Source organism: Falco biarmicus, chromosome 11, assembly GCF_023638135.1.
Source record: "Falco biarmicus isolate bFalBia1 chromosome 11, bFalBia1.pri, whole genome shotgun sequence".
In the NCBI taxonomy this organism is placed as follows: domain Eukaryota; kingdom Metazoa; phylum Chordata; class Aves; order Falconiformes; family Falconidae; genus Falco; species Falco biarmicus.
Window position 1 is genome coordinate 28,079,149 of NC_079298.1, and position 10,063 is coordinate 28,089,211.

The window sequence follows — 10,063 nt, forward strand, 5'->3', positions numbered from 1 at the left end:
ACAGGCATCCCAAAACCACCAAAAAGCTGTGCCTGCAGCCCTGGGACTGGGGGGGCTCCAGCTCTCCCATCCCATATCACTCTCTCCCAGGGACAGTCTGCAGGGATGGAGCTGGCAGACACAAGGAAAACATCTACCGTGAGAGAGGAAGCGGCTGTGGCACTGAGGCCAGCAGAAGCTGCTGACTCCAGGGCCAGGACCGCAGGCTTTGTGTGGCATGGTGCTGTGCCTCCCTCTCCTCCAGCCTCCCTGGGAAATGAAGCTTGTGGAGAAGGGGGAAGGGATGTACAGATCCCTGCAGCAAGGCTGAGCAGAACAGAGCGGAAGGGCAAGCAGCCAGGGAGAATGGGAGGACAAGGACATCCAGCCTTTGGGTATCTGGAGAGCAGTAGGAGGGGGAAGTCATTCCTAAAAGCCTCCCCCCACCAACCTCTCTCAAGGATGAAACATCCCTTGGGCATCAGCTCCTTCACTTCTGTTTCCATTGCTCCGTGCTGACAGCAGCCGAGCTTCCTTGGGGGCAGCTGCTCCATCTGTCAGCACAGGCTGCCCTGGGGCTGCGAGACAGGGGCTCCCTGAGCCCCCAGCTCCGGGGTCCCCAGCTGGCTCAGGGCGCCAGACCCCCAGACAGTCACATCACTGTCCGGGCTGGCAGCTGAGAGCAGCCCCGAGAGGTCCCATGGCAAACAGCACCTAAAACTCTTTAAGCCTTTTCCTAAGTCACTTCCAAAGGCTGGGAAAAGAAGGAAAACAAATCGACCACAGTATTTCAAAACGAAAAGGAAGGATTTCACATATTACTGACATCCTTTGTTGAGGGGAAGAAAGCCTTTCTGGTGGTATTTAGCTTGGCTTAAGGCAAGTTTCAGCTGGTCCTTTGGGGACAAGAGGACACAGTGACAGGCACTTTGGATCCACCGTGATCATCTGGAAAGGCTGAGCATTCCCCCTTCAAGACAAGAGCAAGACAAACCCACAAACAGAGGAGGACAGTGGAGCAAGCAAGTGTCGCTCTGGCTTTTCGGTCTTGCTGAAGAAGACTGGCCCAAACCTTGGCCCAAGCAGGGGGCCCCAGTGTCCCCATGCCTGACCCCATCCCATGTGACTGGTCTTGTGCAAAGCTGGGCTTTGCCCAAAGAAGCAGGCACATGGTGCTCTTCAAGTGCCACAAGTGAGGACATCGCCAGCTCTGGGAAAAAGGGAATCTAACAGCCCCATGACAAGCAACACAGCATCTCTGTGTCTGAAGCTGTGAGTGCAAAAAACCTGCCCCCAGCTCCAACTCCCCCCCTGGAAAGCATGTCCTTGGGCACCTTCTACCTCCCTGCCTCCCCCATGAGGTCTGGGCAGCACTTTGTGAGAGGCATCAGCAACAGGGAGACTGTGACACTGTGGGTCAAGTCAGGTCATATGATGGTGGGAAGCTTAAGATCTGGGCTGACCCCGACGCTAGTGCCATCATGAGCTATTAATTTTGATGCAAGGGGATGCTGAGCTTGGCAGGACGGAGGGAGACAGCACATACAGTGGCAGAGCACCCAACCGCTGCCATCCTCAGCACTGGAATGGCTGCCCGGGCACTGCTGCCCTGCAATGACCGGTGCCCTGGGATGCCTGTTGCCCAGGGATGCCTGCTGCCCTGGGATACCCGGTACCCCAGGATGTCCGCTGCCTTGTTGCCCACGATGCCCAGTACCCTGGGTTGCCTGGTACCCTGGGATGCCTGCTGCCTCAGGATGCACGCTGCCCTGGGATGCCTAGTCCCCGGGATGCCTGGTGCTCCGGGATGCCTGCTGACCTGGATGCCCAGTACCCTGGGATGCCGGGTGCCACGGGATGCCTGCTTCCCAGGATGCCTGCTGCCCCGGGATGCCCGCTGCGCTGGATGCCCACTGCCCGGGATGCTGGGTGCCCCGGGATGCCCGGTGCTCGGGATGCCCGGTGTCCCGGGATGCCCCCTGCCCGGGATGCCCGGTACCGAGGCGGGCGGTCCCGGCGCTGCCGGTCCGTGCCCGCCGCCGGCCGCATCCCGCTGCGCGGGGCCGCAGCACCCCCGCGTGGCACCGCCGCACGGCCCGGCCCGGGTCCTCGGGGCTGTCGCTCGGTAAAATTCTTTGCAATTAAAATGCTCCCTGCTGGGGGCAGGGGGCAGCGCTGCCTGCCCGAGCCACCCCCCCACCCCCCCCACCCCCCCGGGCCTTCTGCAGGCTGAGCAGCCCAACTGGCTCAGCTTGTCCTGGCAGGAGGGATGCTCCGGTCCCTCCATCAGCTTCGTGGCCCTTCGCTGGACCCTCTCCAGTACACCCATGTCTCTCTTGTACTGGGCAGCCCAGAACTGGACACAGCACCCCGGTGCTGAGCAGGAGGGAAGGATCCCCTCCCTCAACTTCCGACAGCACTCCCCCATGGCACCCCCAGACACCACTCATCACCGCAGAGGCAGGGTGCTAGCTCAGCTGCAGCTTGGTGCCCACCAGCACCCTCGGGGCCTTTTCCGACGGGCTTCTCTCCAACTGGGTGGCCCCCAGCATGTGGGGATGGGGGGGGGGGGGGGGGGGGGGCTGTTCCTCCCCAAGCACAGGCCTTTGCACCGAACTGCATGAGGTCCCTGTCAGCCCATTTCTCCCGCCTGTCTCTGGATGGCAGCCTGACCCTCTGTTGTGTCAGCCACTCCTGCCAGGCTGGTATTGATGGCGGGGGCGAGAAGGACACACACCTGCAGAGCACACACCCCAGCTCACTTAGGGCCAAAATCTGAGTGATGCTTAGCATCGCCAGTGGTGCACGTCATCTTCCTTGTTGTGTGGCCCAGAGGTGAGCAAGGTGAGCTAGAGGCTGTGGCTGATCCCCGCACGCTCCTTGTGCGTGCTGTTGCTCTTCCCAGCACCTCCCTGTGGCCTCAGCTCCTGTGGCTTTTGGTCCCGTGGCCTCAGGTGCCAGCACCACATCCTGTTGATGTTGCAGGAGGTAGGTCTCCTTGTCAGCATTCCCAGGCTGGATTTTGCCAGGCACTAGCTAGTCCAGCTGTGCCTTCCAGAGGTCACGTACAGAGAGGCTGGCGGGACATGCCACCATGGCCCTGGGCTCTGCAGCTCAGTGCCTGCTGCCAACAGGCAATGCTTCTGTAGCTGCCAAGGGCCAGCGGAGAGATAGCTGAGCATGTGAAGTGAGAGGTGGACTCAACAGATGCCACTCACTTGGGGACAGCACAGGGCTGGATGGCAGGAGAACAGGCAGCCTGGCGAGGAGCTGCAGCAAGCAGTCTCTCAGGCATCAGCTCCACCACACAGCTTTGCTGCAGGTGCCCAGGGGGAGGGAAGCTCCCTCCTACCTTCATCTGCTGAAGGAGGAAATCCATCTCCATAAGCAAATTGACTAGACAGGAAAGCCCATCACATGGCCCTGAGTTGCACAGCAATTTGAGAGGTTTCCCTACAGACCTCGGCGGTGACACCTGTGTTTATGCCTGCAAGTCAAACAAGACCTGGGTCAACAGGCACACGGCCCAGCAGCCAGCCTTTGGGAGGCTGTCCAAGCCATGTCACCTGCGGGAGGCACGACTGCATCGAGCCTGACCTTTCAGCATCCCTCCTTCAGCAAGCCCTGGGCAGACAGAGGAGGTCTGTCCAAGCCAGAATAGGAGATGTATTTAAAAATATGCTAATAATAATAACAACAACAACTTTAAAATAGTGTTTTCTCACACCTGGGCCAGGCCAGGAGAGTTGCGCTGTGTCAGAAGGGGTAGCTGGCTGGGATGAGCCTCAGGCTTCCCAGGCAGGTCTGTTTGAGCTGGTAAGAGCTTATGAGAGCAGCCGAAAGCTGGATTTAGGAGAACTTGCACCAAGCTGAGTGGCACAGGCACCAAGTACAAAGCTCAGGACAGCTTACTGTAATATGAGAAAAGTGGGACTTCATAAAAGTTCTGCCTTAAAACCATATTATGCTGAAATTCATGGCTTCCTATTCCCGCTCACCAAGCAGTGCAAGACTCTGGGGCCTGTCTGACACCGTCAGTGTCAGAGGCTTTTTGGACTCGCCTGGGCCTTCCTGCACACGAGGGTGCCTGCCCTGTGCCGGCACCGGTACCTGCGGGCTGCAGGCAGCACAGCTCCCAGGGTAGCCTTGGAGACCCTTGCAGCCCTGCTCTTCATCCATGGAAACTTCTGCTCTGTGGCTACCCCACAATTGGCATGGCCAGGAAAACAGGTCTGGCTAGGAACCCAGCTTTGAGCAGCACCAAAGGTGACAAAAAAAGCCAGAGGGTAATGGGAGGGAGTGTCCTCACCCCTGACCTCCAGCTCATACCCACCGTCGCCTTCCCCGGTGCAGGGATGCAGCTATACACATCCTGCTTCCCTGAGATGCCAGTTGTTTGTACCCGGCCCCACTGCACGCTGTAATTAAACCTGGCTGAGCCCCTGTGATCAAGGCAAGGTTCCACCTTGCTATGTTTCAAAATACAAATACCCTCGAGCACGCACATCACAGTAGCACAATGTGCCCTCTCCACTGCGTGGGGCTGTGCAAGACCATCCCTGGGTTTTGAGGCCACGTAGTCAATGCCAATGCCCTGCCGCATCAGCACGCTTCCAGCACACCCACACGCTGCCGTGGCTGCTCCATCAACACTCGTACACACATGGGTATGTGAGCTGCCCGTTGGCTTTGTGGTGTCCAGGACACTGTGGCTGGACCCACAGCTCACATACCGGTGCCCTGCTAAACACCACAAAGGCCAACCTTTGTCCTGCAGCAGCTGCGTCACTGCTGAGCACCTCAGAGAGGGACACGTGGGCACAGTCAAGAGGAAAAGGTGGGGAGAAAATGGGGATTAGCAAGGGCTGATAAAGACATGACCTCTCCCTGTCAGAGGTCTGGGTCACAAGGAGTATTGGCAGGTCAAGCTGTAACTAATTACTAAGTTCAGCTAGTCAGGCAGTGAGCAGCAAGTATCAACCCAATCTGCAGCACTCAGGGCAGGTGATTGAACAGGTGGATGCGCCAGGGCAGGTCACTCTGGGACACAGCACCACGTGCCAGCAGCACCTGCTGGTGAGATGCCCCTGGCAGGACATCTGGAGATGGAACCAGCCCCACCATCACCAAACCTGTCCCAATGTGCTCCCTCTTTGCCCTGGGATAGCAGCAGCAGCTCACCCTGCTGCGCTCGGTGTCCACGCCTCACTGAGGATCCTGAAGGCTCATGGGGGAACCAAGGGATATTTGGGAAGACACCATCAGCTTCTAATCCCACCACCCAGACTGTGTGCTCACCCTTTTCCCCTATAACCTCTCCAACACTATGGCTCTACATCCCAACAGCATTGTCCTCACATTTGGGGAAAGAAAGGAAAGCAGAGGCTGGACCTGGCTTTCAGCCTCTGCGGTCAGAGGACAACTGTGCACACCAAGGAGTGACATCACCTGCAGGAGCTTTCCCACACTCACGGTCCCTTCTCATTAAATGCCATGCCCGGGACCCCAACAGCCCCGACGCGAGCCATCAAACTTGCCAAGGGCTTTGTTGGTGAAGGAAGCGCCAAGGGCCATCACCACGTGGGTGGGAGGAAGCCACTGATGCCCACGGTGCTGAGGCAGGTCTCTGGCATCCCATGAGAGCTGCCTGCCAGGTGGTTCACCAGCCCAAGGGCTGGATTTCAGAAAGGTAAAATCCATTCCCGGTGTCTGCTGTGGGAGCCAAACTGAGTGCTACTCATGTGACTGGCCGGGCCTCCCCCCAGCCAGGGGGACCTCTGTTGACTTCTGGTCCCACCGCAAATGGCAGAGGGGTCTCCAAAAGGCCCACCATGTGACAAGGCAGCTGCCAACACACCCATCCCATGCAGAGCAAGGAGCCCTGCCACAGGGGTCCCCGCGGCTAAGCACCCCGGGGGCTACGCTGCCCTGGCACATCTTCCCCCTTGGAGAGTGCTCACCCCACAGGAGGTGTTTGGGTGTGAGGATGCATCTCTTACCTCAGGTGTGAGCTGCAAGGCCCTGGATGCAAAAGCCTCGTGACTCAGGGCATGAAAGGAGAGCAGGAGAGCCCAAGGACATGATAAGCACCGTGGGGCCCTGCAGGGGACAGAGGGGTGGATTATTAGTGCGGGTGCTAGTCCTGCTCCAAGAAGGACATCCTCAACAAGGGACCTCCGGTCATCAACACTCCAGTAAGTCTAGAATAAACCATCTGGAGACATCACGCTGCCTGTACGCAGAGAAATGCCCAAACTACCAGTTGCTCCCACCCATCCAGCTTCTCTGGCCTTAGATCTGACGTTCCCTTCCCAACTAAACACAAGGCCATGTGCACGCTACAGCCTCCTCTCCCTAACTCCATGGACCTCAGCCTCTGCCGCTGCCTGGCAGCTAGCCCAGAGGTGGAGCCATCCTCACAGCTGGCCTCCAACCCTTTCTGTTCTGCGACACCTCTGCTGTGCCACAGACCCAGGTGGCCCCCCCCAGCATGTTCTGCCTGCTCCCACCCATGCAGCCCAGCCCCAGGTGTCAACACATTCCTCTCCAGACAAGAATGCCTAGTATGGCACGGGGAGCTGCTGGGCACAGCAGGGAGACCCTGAGTCAGCCCAAGAGCTGCTCAAGGCCAAGGAAGCCATGACCTGCTGAAAGATATCCAGGGAATTCAAGGCAGGGATGTGATGCAGCTCGCCTGACCCCCGAGCTGTGGCAGCTGCTGACAGGCAGAGCATGGGTAGGCAGTGTGAGGCTCTGCTCTGCTCCTGAGTGGTGCCACTGCATTTTAAGATCATTAATAAATCCCCAGTGCCTGGAGGCTAAGCAGCACATGTCCCTGGGCTCCATGAGGCTGACAGGTGCCGAGCAGCATCCCTGCAGCCTCCACGTGCCGCTGCTTGGAAATGACGTACCCAAACCATCTCAGCAGGTCCGGCTTTTGCTGGCTCACCATGGATGAGCCACCATCTATTCAGATCACAAGGACATAAGATATTGCTGCACCCGCCTTATGCCTCCCAAAGAGGCGCAGGCCACAGTGACTCATGGAGCTACTTCAGAGGTGAATCTCAGGAGTACCTGAGCTGCGGGCGAGCATGCCTAGGTCTCTGCAACTGAATTTGATGCTCAAAAGCATGGCTGTCCTCTCAGCCCTGTCCCACACAGCCACTTGTAGAGACTGGCTGGATCCCCCGCCCCGATGTTGGTGCTGTCCCTTGAGGGTGGGACTGTGCTCAGCGGCGGGTGGCACAACACGCCGTCTCACATCATGGCACCAAAGTTGGGTTACGGGGGCTGTCCCCATGCAGCCAGCCCCGGAGGGAGCCCTGAACACCCCACTGCCTCCACTCTGCCAGACTGCCAGGTTCCCCCACTGCCCCTGCCCTGGAGGAGCTGACGCAGCTTCTTCCAGGGGACGTGATTCCTGCAGGCAGGCATGTGCTGAACTAAACGGAACTGACCAGAGCTTCTGCTGAGACAGACAGAAAAAAAGGAGCAGGGCAAGACTGGAGCTGTGCCTCCCCGCTGCACCCTGCGGTCGTCTTTGTCTTTAGTAGCTTCTCGATTGGGAAGGAGGATCCTATATAAGCGGAGGATCTTATATAAGCGTTTAGCATCAGTGCCACCTCTCAGCAAGACCTTGCACAGCTTGACCCCAGGCGGAGTATCCAGCCACCCTCCTCCTGTTTGCTTTGCTTGAGGCAATTTTAAGGGAGAAATGAATGCACAGTGATCAGTTCAGCTACTTTGCCTCAAGATGAAAGTCATCCAGCCCTGGTCATTCACCCACCTGCCCTGCTAGCACTTTGGTTTGAAGTAAATCCTTGCATCTGCAAGAGCGTTTCTGGCCAAGCAGCCTTCCTAGACTCCTCTCACTGAGCACCAATGCCAAAAACGTTAATTACAGCACTGTAGCCTCTCCAAGCTCTGCTCTTACCCAGGAGCATCTGTTGATGAGCTAGATAAAGGATTTATTACTCATTCCAGTTTTTCGCATACACTGTTCCTAAACTCCTGGTTTCTCCTCCGGGCACAGCTCCATGTCTTGCAAAGAAACACTGGAAAGCCTCCCTGACCCTGCAGGCAGACTTGGCTCTCTATGGACTTTCCCATTTCCTTGGCTGTGTGGCACATGCCTGCCCCAAGCCTCCGACATCTCACCCTTCAAGCAATTCAGCCTTCCTCTCCCCTGGGGAGCTGCAGAGTGGGGTGGGGTGGGGTGGGGGAGCAGCCCCGGGACAGAGCTCGGGGGAGCTGTGGGGTCTTCATCCCTTGAGACTTCAAAACTCACCTGGACATTTTCCTGAGCCGCCTGGGCCAGCCACGAGGCCATCTGCTTGGAGTGGGGCTGGCTGGAGGTGCGAGCTCTCCCTCCCAGCCACAAACTTCGTGGGGTTCTACAATCTGCCCATTCTCAGCAAAACCCACCGGGATCCATGTCCCTCTTGGCTGCCCCCTGCCAGACAGACCCACCATGCTCCTGCAGTGCTCCAGAGGGGTTTCTGCTCCCTGTTTCTCACCCAGCTCTTCAGAGCTATGTCTCTCCCTCCCCCGCCCTCAGAGCAACTCCCCTCCAAACACTGTCAACATCAAAATTGCCATTTGAAGGTGACCCCCTGGGTGTTTGGAAACAAACTGGCTGTCTTACATCCACCTCTGTTTACAGGGCACATCCTGGTCCTTGTTTCCTTTAATCCTGTTGCCTTCCCCTCCTGGAGAGGCAAATGCCACCCAGCTGTGGGGATTTCAGCCCTACCACGCCGATCTCAAGCTTTCTCCTCCCTGGGCCACAGCTGGCCTGCAGTTCCTACCCACGCTCCTGTTATCAGTGCCCTACATAGCTGAAAGCCAGCTGAGCTGTAAAGCGATGGAGGACTTGCCCTGTGTTTGAAGCAAGGCGACACGTTTGCCTATGAAGATAAGAAACTGGTGACTCGGGATGAGGTATGATGGTTAGATATTAGATTGCACAGCCCGATTGCGCAGGACGTCATAGAGCAACCGCAACGTGTGTTCAGGCTCAAGACCTGCCCTGGAACTTCTCTGGAAAGCTCCGTATCTGAGGACCACAAACAGAAGGCTCCTGTCTTAGCACTGACTCAGAGCTGCCACTGCAGGCTCTTCCCCCATCCCACGCCTGGCATTTCTCACCGCCCTGCATCACCCCCAGCTCCACCACGGGGCCACATGCTCTGGGCAGGACCTGTTTTCATTGCACAAAGCGCTCAACAACTCCGTGTGCATGACCTCAACAGAGGCGTCCGACTCATGCAATGGCATCAGCGGTGTCTCTGCTCCCTTGGCAAGTGAAGGCAAGGGGACAGGAGCGCATTGGGAAGAGGTTGACGGAATGTGCGTACCTGCCTGCTCTCCTTGACCCAGTTGCTGTTTCTCCATTACTGCTTTCATGCCTGGATGTGCCTGCCGGCCAAAAGGGATTAGGCTGGGGGATTAAGCTCCATGCATCAGCATCTGTTAGCCAAGAGCAGGGCGCGAGGAGCCATTCTTCCCTGCAGCCTGGCAGCTCGAGAGCATTTAGCCAGCTCTGTCCATGGTCACCTGCGTGGTGGGCAGCCAAACAGGTGGCATAGCACCCCTTGGGCCAGGTTCAGCCGGCAAAGTTCACAGAAAGCAACAAACAGCAAGCCACCTGCTGTCCTTTGGGCAGTCTACATTTCAAGGCACCAGGTCTACCTGTGGTGTCAGGATGAAAAATGAAGCTTCAGAAGTGGTTACAGTTCCCATCCCACAGAACAGTCCCATATTTTGGTTGCAGAGATGTCCAGCTTCTCACAACATGGAGGAGAGAAGCAGAAGGTGAGGCTGAGCACAGCCAGGTTTCCTTCAACGGAAGGACATGGACAATAATGCCTGGGGTCACAAAAGCAGGCAGAAATGCCTATGGAGCAGTGGGGTGCTGTGACAAGTTCTGTAGGCCACTAAAGCACCTCCTCCAACTGAAGACCAGTCTTCTGGAGACACCTGGGATGACTGTGCATCTCCAGCTCCATGCAGCACCCAACGCATGGGAAACCGCAAGCTTTGTCCCATCTTTTCAGGCTGTCCCATCTCTCCAGAGAGGCTC